The 10,492-nt window shown below is 43.3% G+C and overlaps 1 protein-coding gene and 1 long non-coding RNA gene across 16 annotated transcripts in view; one reads left to right on the top strand and one right to left on the bottom strand.

The window, feature by feature from the left end:
* LOC138157659 (uncharacterized) overlaps positions 1-6,480 on the bottom strand; it is a 13,832-nt gene extending 7,352 nt beyond the window's left edge. Inside the window, exons 1-2 of the long non-coding RNA XR_011167428.1 lie at positions 6,139-6,480; positions 5,579-5,629 (exon numbers count right to left, since the gene is read on the bottom strand). This is a non-coding gene — a long non-coding RNA (uncharacterized lncRNA). The remainder of the gene's footprint in view (positions 1-5,578; positions 5,630-6,138) is intronic.
* Positions 1-10,492, top strand: part of LPP (LIM domain containing preferred translocation partner in lipoma) — a 704,807-nt gene that overhangs the window by 642,995 nt on the left and 51,320 nt on the right. The gene's annotated exons all lie outside the window — the stretch shown is intronic.

The following is a 10,492-nucleotide window of genomic DNA, read 5'->3' as shown; positions in this document are numbered from 1 at the left end:
AGAGACAGAGACAGAGACAGAGACAGAGATAGACAGAGGAAGGCAGGAAGGAAATTGTACTTTAATGTGCACTCAGAGTTCATCAGTTCTCTCTCTGGAGGTGGATAGCACTTTTTTCATCAAGGGCTCTTTGGACCTGCCTTGGATCACTGTATTTTGATCAGAGAAGCCAAGTCTTTCATAGTAGATCATCATTACCACATTGCTGTTAGTGTGCACAGTGATCTAGTTGTTCTCACTTCACTTTGCATCAGTTCATAGAGGTCTTGCCGTGCTTATTTGAAACCTCACAGCACAACAGTACTCTATCACAATCATATGCCACAACTTGTTCAGCTATTCTCCAATTGTTAGGCATCTCAATTTCTAATTTCCTGCCACCAGAAAAAGAGCTGCTATAGTATTTGTATTTACTGATTCTTTTTCTTTGATCTCTTTGGGGATTCTAACCTACTAGCGATATTTCTGTATCTAAGGGTATGCATAGTGATATGTTCCTTTTGTCATAATTCCAGATTGTTCTCCACAATGTTTCAAAAAGTTCACTACTCCACCAACAATTCATTACTGCAATTAATCTCCCTTAATCCCCTCCAGCATTATCATTTCTGATAGGTGTGGGGCGGTACTTCAGACATGGTTTTAATTTGTTTTCCCCTAATCAATCCAGAGCATTTTTTCCCATATGAATATAGATAGCTTTGACTACTTCTTTTGAAAACTGCTTGTTCATATCCATTTGTCAGTTGGGGAATGGCTTCTATTTTTATGCATTTTATTTGGTTCTCTAGATGTTTGAGAAATAAGGCCTTTCTCATAGAAATTTGCTGTATTTTTTATATTAATTCGTTGTCTATAAATTTTTTTTAGCAAAAATTAGTTTTCCTGATTAAATCTTTTAATTTAAAATATTTTTGCTATTGCTTTGTCTGAGATCATGATTGATCCTCCTCTTTTTTATTTCAGCTGAAGATGCACCAGATTCTGCCCTAGCCCTGTGTTTTAACTCTGTCTGTCTTTCTGTTTCAAGTGTGTCCCTTATACATATCATTTAATTCTGGTTTCAAGTCCATTTTTCTATCCACTTCTGCTTTATGGGTTAGTTCATCATATTACCATTCACAGCTATGATTACTAACTGTGTATTTCACTCCGTCTCATTTTTGTCTGTTTATCCTTCTCCATCCCCCTCTCTTTTATCCTATCTCTCCTCAAAAGTTTGTTTTGCTTCTGATCACTGCCTCCCTTAATTCAGTCTCATGTTTACTAGTCCCTCTCCTCCATATCTCTTATCCCCTACTGGGTAAGATAGATTTCTTTACCCAACTGATTCTGTGTGTGTGTGTGTGTGTGTGTGCATGTGTATGTATTCTTCCCTCTTTGAATCAATTCTAATCAGAGAGTTAGGTTTAAACATTGCCTGTCATCTCCTCCATTTCCCCTTCTACTATAGATGCTCTTCTGTGGGTGCCTCCTTTATGTGAGAAAAAATTTCCCATTCTGCCTCTCCCTTACTCTTTCTTCTAGTGTATTGCTCTTTCTCATCCTTACATTTTCTCTTCCTTCCCTCCTTCTTTCCTTCCTTCCTTCCTTCCTTCCTTCCTTCCTTCCTTCCTTCCTTCCTTCCTTCCTTCCTTTCTTCCTTCCTCTCCTCTCTTCTTCTCTAATTTCCTTTCCTTTCCTTTCTCTTCCCAACAAAATCAACTCAGATTTGTGTCTTCTCTCTTTATAGCCTCCTTCTAACTGCCCTAACAATTATAAAGTTCTTAGGAATTGAATATCTCATCTTACCATATACAATGATAAACAGTTTAATTTTCTTGGGTCCCTCAAAATTACAATTGTATGTTTATCTTTTAATGCTTCCTTTGAATCTTCTCTTTGAATATGAGATTTTCCATTCTTAGAATGCTTGGAAGTCCTCTATTTCATTAAATGTCCACATTTTTTCCCTTGAAAGTATATAATCAGTTTTGTTGGGTAGGTGATTCTTGGTTTTAATCCTAGTTTCTTTGCCTTCTGTAATATCATATCCTAAGTCCTTCATATGTTTAATGTGGAAGTTACTAAATATCATTTTATCCTGACTGTGGCTCCACAATATTGGAATTGTTTCTTTCTGCTTATGGCATTTTCTTCTTAACCTGGAAACTCTGGAATTTGGCTATAATATTCTTGGAAGCATTCAGTTTGAGATCTCTTTTAAGAAGTGATTTTGGATTCTTCCAATTTTTATTTTTACCATCTGGATCTAAGATAACAGGACAGCTTTCCTCTATAATTTCTTAAAATATGACATCCATGCCCTTTTAAATTTTTTTATATGGCTTTTAGGTAGTCCAATACTTTTTAACTCTCCTCAATCTATTTTCCAGTTCATTTTTTTAATGCTATATTTTGCATTTTCTTCTTTTTTCATTTTTGATTGGTTGTATTGTTGCTTGAAATGTCACAGAGTCATTACCTTCCACTTGCCCAATTTTATTTTTTAAAGAATTATTTTCTTCAGTGCAATTTTGTACCTCTTTTTCCAATTGGTTAATTCTGCTTTAATTTTTTTTTTCCTTTAGTAAATCGTTGCACTTCTTTTACCATTAGTCAATTCTTGTTTCATAATTTTCTTTCTTTATGCACTCTTATTTTTTTGCCCAATTTTTCATGTATTATTCCTATCTTGTTTTCTTTTTTTCACTCTTCTGGGAATTCTTGCTGACCTTAAGTTCAATTTCTAGCATTCGATTAGCATTTTTCTTTGCTTGTCTTCACATTACTGACTTCTAAGTTTTTGTCTTGGTCTTCCCTGCCCTCATAGTAGCTTTTTATGGTCAAGTTTTTTTTTTTGTTTGCTCATTTTCCAGCCTATTTCTTAATTTCGAACTTCGTGTTAAAGTTGTGTTCTGTTCACCTGGGTGTGGTGTGGCACTGTGCCAAGATTTTTTTTTTTGTACAGCTGTTTTCAGAGCTAGTTCTGAGGGGTCTACAAGTTTTCAGTGCTTCCAAGGTGGCATTAACCTGAGAAGGGGTGGTCACTGCTCTCCTGTTCTATTCTATGGTCTTTTGCTGCCCTTCAGCTCTAAGTGCTAGCCCTGCTCCTGACCCCCAGTACTGTGATCAGGGCCCCCACTCACCTGTGAACCATCATAGGCATTCCTTTCTACCCTGGAACTGCAACATATGCTTATGAGCATACTGTTGCCTCCCAGTGTCAGGAAAGTGTCCCTTATAATCTCTTTCTGACCAGATGTCTGACTCTTTTTCCATCTCGGGGCTGAGAGCTCTTAAATGTGGTCCTGTTATTGTGTTCACCTCCAATACCCACCTCTGGTACTCCTACCATTCTCTGCTCCTACATCCACCCTGTTGTTCAAGACCTCTCCCATGGACCTCCTAAGTTGTTTAAGTTTGGATAAATGTCCTTGTCTGACCTTTTGTTGGCTCTCCCCCTCCAAAATTGGATTTGTGGTATTGTTTTAATGTTGTTTAGGAGGGACTGTAGGGAGAGATTGGGTCCCAGTCTCTAGTCTCCCATCTTGGCTCCACTTCTCTCATTGTACTTTTAGTAATCAAGGCACTCATCTCTATTTACCCACGATATTTCCTCCCAACAATCAGTGCTCTATGAAATTGATTTGTATTGTATTAAGAATGATCAGTGTAGCTATATAGGCTCTTATCTCTGTTAGAGGTCCTCACCTGAGGTGCTGATCTCACCCCCTCCATCTTGGTATTAAGAAAAGGGCATTTGGTATCAAATGACCTGAGTTTGAATCCGGATGGCTTCATTTCACCACTTTTGACTTTTAGGGAAGGCATTGAAACTCCTGAGGCCTCAGTTTCCTCATTTGCCAAAAATGAGAAAGTTACAAAAGATAATCTCAAAAGTCCCTTCTATTCCTAAACTAGTGATCCCAGGACCCATGCAAACTTTCTAATTTGGAGAAGATTATTATCATCAATCATGCAGTTGTTAATGGTAAGTCAGGCATATGATTGTCTATGGAACATACAAAGAAAACTTTTCATTCATTCAACAATTATTTCCTAAATGCCTTTTATATGTGACGTGTACTACGCTAGAATCTGAGGATATAAAGATAGAAATAAAATAGCTTCTGCCCCCCCCAGAAGTTTATAATCTACTAGGGAATTTAAATTTTGAGATAGTACATAAATGGCAGCAATCGATTTTACCATCATCTGTGCTTCTGAATGATATCAGGTATCAGTACACCAAACATTTGTTGAGAATACCTTCTGCCAAGACAGATCAACCCATTATGACTTAGTAGAAAGTTGGAGTTACCTGAAGAAAAGATAGAATCTTAGGGTCAAGAACAGGAAGGACCCTCAAAGGTTGCTGAATACCCCTCATTTTACAGAGGAGAAAACTGAGGAATGCGGGGAAGTGAAATCACTGGCACCTGATCACATGGCTGAATGTCAGAGGAAGGGTTTTAAAGGCTTTTCTTTCTCCTCCTTTCTTCCTGGCTCCCAAGTACAACATGCTATCCATTTAATGTCCTGATGCCTCAGACAAAGCTGCATGAAGCAAGCTGGCCCTCAGGGCATTTGCCTAGGAGAGCACAGATCTCCACCTGTTGCAGTCCCTTGGCCTCTGGTATGCTGGATTAAGTTTGCCCAGCAACTGCAAGGAAGGCCATCTGTGTTGGACTCATCTTTTGGCAACCTGTAGCTGTAGCCCTGGGTTTGGGAGACTATTGTGCTCATGTATTACTGTGGGCATAGCAGGCATGGCTGACTTGAAATTGGTACAATGAACAGAATGGGGGACCTCATAATAAGAAGGAACTGGGTTTGAATCCCACCTCAGACACCCCAGAACTGTGGGATCTTAGACAAGGCCCTTAACCTCTGTGTCATCATCCTATATAAAATTTAGACAATAATACTTCAATACTACTATGTGCCAGACATTGTGCTAAGGAGATACAAAAAAAGACAAAAGGCAGTCCTTGCCTTCAAGGATGCCACAATAATGTTTAATATTTATAAAGAGCTTTACTTTATGCAAAATATTCTGTAAACATTACCTCATTGGAATGTCCTACATGGCTTCTTATGTCCACGTTACAGTTGAAGAAAATGAGTGAGATGTTAAATGACTTTCCTAGGGACAGAGAATCAGTAAATGCCTCATACATATTCCAAGTCAGGTCTTCCCAGTGCCAAGATCAGTGCCCAAATTCTGTGCTCTCTGGTTTGTGAGGAGAGAGCAAAGCATTTCCAGTCCTGGAAGTCCTGAGTGCTAACACTTAGCTGTGTGACCTCGGTCAGTCATTTAACTTCTCGTAATCCCAGCTTTTTCATCTATAAAATGAGCTGGTTTGGGGAAAACCTGATGAAGAATGAAGGGAACAGGACTGAGGGCACTCATTTATACAGCAACCGGACACTGCGATGGTAAACAGTGTGGAAGGACTTCAGAATTTTGACCAATGCAATACCCCAAATGGTCCCAGACAATGGATGGAGGAAGATTTCACCAAGGCCTGCTGCAGCAGTGATAGGCTCAGAGTGCAGCAACACACGGATATTTTTGTTTGGATGTTTGACTTACCTGTTTGTTAAAGGATTTTGTTGTTTTCTTCTAAAAGGGAGGAGGAGAAATCTGGAGGGAAAGAAAACAAGATATTTTTTTTTGTTAAAAATAAAGTTTTAGGGGCGGCCAGGTAGCACAGCGAGTAAGAGCACCGGCTCCAGTGTTGAGAAGACCTGGAGATCGAATACAGGGCTCAGACACTTAGCACCCACCCAGAAACACCTGGCCGTGTAACCTTGTGCAAGTAACTTAACCCCAATTGCTTAGGGGAGGCCAGGTGGCTCAGCGAGTAAGAGCACCGGCTCCAGTGTTGGCATGATCTGGATCAAATCCGGGCTCAAGATACTCAGCCCCACACCCAGAAATAACTGGCTGTGTAACCTTGAGCAAGTTACTTAACCCCAATTGCTAAAAAAAAAATAAAAATAAAAAAAATAAAAATAAAGTTTTAAATAAATTAGTAAAATAAAGGGAGAGGAGTTTGGACTAGATGTTCTCCTTTGAAGTCCCTTCGACCCCTAGATCTTCTATCATTCCCTGCTCACTGAATTTTTATTCAATGAATGACCATTTCTCACTCTTTGACATGCATTTTCTTGTGGCTGCTTTCTGAGGAGCTAGACTCAGAGATGAGATCTTGGAGAACTGGGCTGAATTGCCAGGTGATAGATTATTCCCTAGGATGGTATAATTGCAAAGCTATCCTGGAGCAGAATGGGCAGCCTCAGAAGGGGAAGAGCTCCCCTCACTGGCAGCTGTCCAGCAGGGAAGGAAGCTAGGCCAATACTCATCAGAGGCTGAGGAGCACATTTTGTGGTCAGGTCTCCCTGAGCCTCTGAAAGGCTAGGATTCTCCTTACAGCCTCTAGAGAGGACTCTTACTAGGGAGTACGTGCATGCCAGTCAGAACAGAGCACACATGAGGGGCAGGCCAGCTGTCTCACCCAGAGCCTGCGTGGGGCAGCCCTCAGAATCACTTGAGAGCACCATGTGGTCAGTGCCTTCCTCAGCACATTTCTGTGGCCTTAGAAGAAGCCCCAAGTGAAGCTCTTGCCTCCCTCATTGTAAATTTAGAACGACATAAGCCGAAGATCGTGATGATCGTTAGGAACTGATAGTTTCCCAGTGCCCAAATTAAGCCAAAGCATGTGACCTTTGGTTTTGATGATGACTCTTGGCCACACTAGGACCTCCAACCCCCTTTGGTAACCATTTTCTTTTTTCTTGGCTTTAGTCCATCTTATCAGTGCCTTCCCCCTTCCAAGAATGCAACCAAATTTCCCCTTTAGATTTTTCTATCAAGGCTCTCTTTTAATAATAAAGGGATGTTAGAGGAAAATCCTCTTCCCTATTAATTACCCTTTCCCATATACCCATGCTCAACTTAGAATCTCAACTCTCACCTTTGCTCCCCATAATCTGAATGATTTGATGTGTGATGTGGTTAGTTTCAGTCTCAGTTTCCCCAGCTATCATAATAAACATTGTGGTATGAATTACTTAACACGAAAAATAATTTTGAATTTATCAGTTAATGTTCAAAAAGTGTGACTTCCTCTACAATATTTAGCTTTAAAAGTTGATTGATTTGGACCTGTACTTTCATCTTTGCAGGGAACTGCCATTGTGGAAACTCCTTCCCCTAATACAGACATAAAAATATGAATTAGGGGGAAAAGAGGCAAAATCATTCACTTTTCACACCCAATCCAGTGCAAAGCCTTGTCATGTATACCTTCACTTCTCTCACATATGTCCTTTCTCTCCACTAACAACGCCCCCACCCAGGAAGCCTCCATTCCTCCAAGACTCAGCTCCAATCTTTCCTGTGGCAGGGGCATTCCTGCTCCCCTGGGTCCTGAAGGTGGTCCCTTTGTTGAGATCATTTTCCATCTGCTCTCTGTATATCTTGCAATTCATTATTCATTTGAATGTTGTCTCCCCCTTAGACGTCATGCTCCTTGAGGACTGTGTTGTGTTGTGTTTTGTTTTTTCCTATATCAGTCAGTCAGTCAACAAGCAAAGCCTCAGGTGCTGAGCTAAGTGCTGTGGAGACAAAGAAAGAGGAGGGACACAGTCCTTGCTCTTAAGGGGCTCCCTAGAGGGGAGACAATGTGCAATTAACTACGTGTGAACCAAACATTTGGGATAAACTGGGGGAGGATCTGAGAGGGCTGGCAGACTTGCTCCTGAAGGTGGGCTTTTAGCCAGGATCTGGGGAGACCAGGGATCTAGGAAGGAGAAATGAGGAAAAGGAACATTCCAGACATGGGGAAAGGGAGTGTTTTGTGTGGCCCTTGTCATTGGATCAAAGGGCACTTGGAAGGGAAGGAGATATGAGAAGACTAGGAAGGCAGTCGGGACCAGCTTCTGAAAGGCTTTGGAAGCGCCCCAAGAGATTTTTTAAACAATGATGCTAGCGGTAGTGAAGGGCCACTAGGGTTGATTGTATGGGACTGGAGGGAGGGGGGCATGGTTGTGGTGGCATATATGTTCAAGCCTTATGCTTTAGGAACATCAATATGAGAACTGATTCAGAGAAGACTGCATGTAGTGTGTGTGTGTGGGGGGAGGGGAACTAAGGCAAAGAGACCAAATAACAACCTATTACTGAAGTCCACTTGTGCGGTGACGAAGGTCTGCGTGAGCATGGTTTCAGTGTCAGAGGAGAAAGGGGCCATAGGCAAGGCAAGGTGTGAAGGTAGAAATGACAAATTGAGGAGTTAAGGAAGACACTGAGGTTATGAGCCTCAGTGACTGGGAGGAGAGTATCTGCTGTCCTCAACAATAACAAAGAAATTAGGAAGAACGGAGGATTGGGAGGGAGTGGAGATCTGGCTGAAGAGAGGATAGTTTGGCATGCAAAGAGACTTGAGGCAGTCAGATCTACCAGCAGGCCCTTGCAATGGTCCAGGCATGACGTGAGGAGGGTCTGTGCCGGTTTCAGGGGAGAAAAGGAGACATATATGTAAGATGTTATGGGGGTAGACATGAACAACTGGTTTGATGACTAATTGGATATGGGGTGGAGGTGTGAGACAGTAAGGGGGTGAGAATGACCCCTAGCTTGTGAGACAGAGAGATGAGAGGAAGGCGCAGGCAAATTAGGAAGCAGGAAAGATTGGGGGAGGGAGATCAGTTTGGGTTTGGACACGTTGAACTGAAGCAATCCACAGAACATTCAGTTGTAGGTCTCTAATAGGCAGTTGGAGAGTCAGGACTGGAAATTGTGAGGCAGGGTTGGACTGGACGTGTAGGTTATGGAAACATCTGTATAGAAATGAACATTGAAGCCATGGGAGAGGATGAGGTGACCAAGTGAAATACTGCAGAGGGACAAGAGACAAGGACCCAGGACAGACTTCAGGGAAACGCCTGAGGTCAGCGGGCATGATCTGGATACAGATTCAGCAAAACAGGCAGAGGAGAAACTGCTAGACAGCACAGCCAGGCAAGATCAGGAGTCTGAAAACCTAGAGAGAGGAGAGATCAAGGAGGAGAAGGTGGGCAGTAGTGACAGAGGCTCCAGAGAGGCTGAGGAGGAGAGGAGTAAGAAAAGGTCCACGGGACTGGACCAGTAGGAGGTCACGAGTCACTTTGGAGTGCAATTTCAAGGGATCGATTAGCTGGGTGACCCAGCTGTAAGTACACTGGCAGAGACAGGCAGTTCCACAGTTAGAGGGCATTGTATGGAGGGTGGCCCTGGGCAGGTGGAGGAGCAGGAGAGGGGAGAGACTGCAGAAGGGGATGCTGGGGCTTTGGCTTCCCTCCTCTCCTTCTTAATATGACGGAAGCACTTTGTGCTATGGTCCCTCTGCATCAGTTCTTCCCAATCGTCCCGTGTTTCTCAGAATTCTGCACATGTCATTTCTTATTTACATGCCAACATTTTCCTAACATCCTTTTCCAAGGCTCCAGATATATCATGAGTGTTCGTGGTGCCTTTCATCTCTGTAGAACCACTGTCTTTGTACTCACAAGGTACATTTTCTTCCAGATCAGTGATGCCTTTGGGTGTGTGTGTGTGTGTGTGTGTGTGTGTGTGTGTGTGTGTGTGTGTGTATGTGTGTGTGTGTGTGTGTGTGTGTGTGTGCGCGCGCGCGCGCGCGATTTAAACTCAGCTTCTGTTTGTACAGGGCTTCACTTAAGTCTCTGGGGTGGAAACTTGAAGTCCTCAGTAAACACAAGTTATTATTTGTTTGGCAACAGCAGGGACCTCATCAGGGAACCATGTGCCTTGCAGAAATAGGGACCCCAGGCTGCGTGTTTGCAGGAGGAGGAGCCCCACATAGGGCCTGGGCCAGGGCAAACACAGAACCCCATTTGTTTACCAGGATGTGGAGGTGATGGCAGACCCAGGAATCCGGTCCAGATCCCATCCCTCCTCCTTCCCTGTGAGCCTGCTTGTCTGGCTCAGGATATGAGGGCAGTGTTTGGCGTGATTCCACGTCTCTGACATGAGCCTTATTCCTTAGCTCCAGGTCACGCTGCCTTGCTTGGGACCCACTGTCCCTCTCTCACTGGAGGAGATCCCTTTCAGGAGCTTCCAGAAAAGCCTCCATCTTCAGCCTGATTCTGGGGTGGGACTGCGAAGCTTTGGAGACGCCCCCTCCCCCCAGGGCCCAGGGGACTCATTTTCCAGATTTGGGGTCTTTGCCAGCCTTCCCTCTCCACTCGATGGAGAGCTGACCTGCTCCCCACAATTAGATGCCCTCAGCAGCGCCGCAGCAGACCCTTCCCACTGCATGTCCGAGATGTTTGCAGGTTGCCATGGAAGCCCAGTGACATAACCTAGCTCCCCTAGCTCCGCTCCTCCCCCCCTCTGCCGGCTGCTCCCTCCCTGGGCTCTGTACCGGCCGGGTACGTGGAGTACAGTTTGTCCTTTGTATCCCAGCAGCTTATTTTAACTCCCGCCGGGACACAGCTGCCGGGA

The sequence above is a fragment of the Petaurus breviceps genome, unplaced genomic scaffold (assembly GCF_028583685.1).
Source record: "Petaurus breviceps papuanus isolate PSGF00001 unplaced genomic scaffold, PetGlider_PUasm1.0 173, whole genome shotgun sequence".
Taxonomy (NCBI): domain Eukaryota; kingdom Metazoa; phylum Chordata; class Mammalia; order Diprotodontia; family Petauridae; genus Petaurus; species Petaurus breviceps.
Note: the sequence above shows the minus strand (reverse complement) of the source record. Positions and strands in the feature narration are given on the sequence as shown.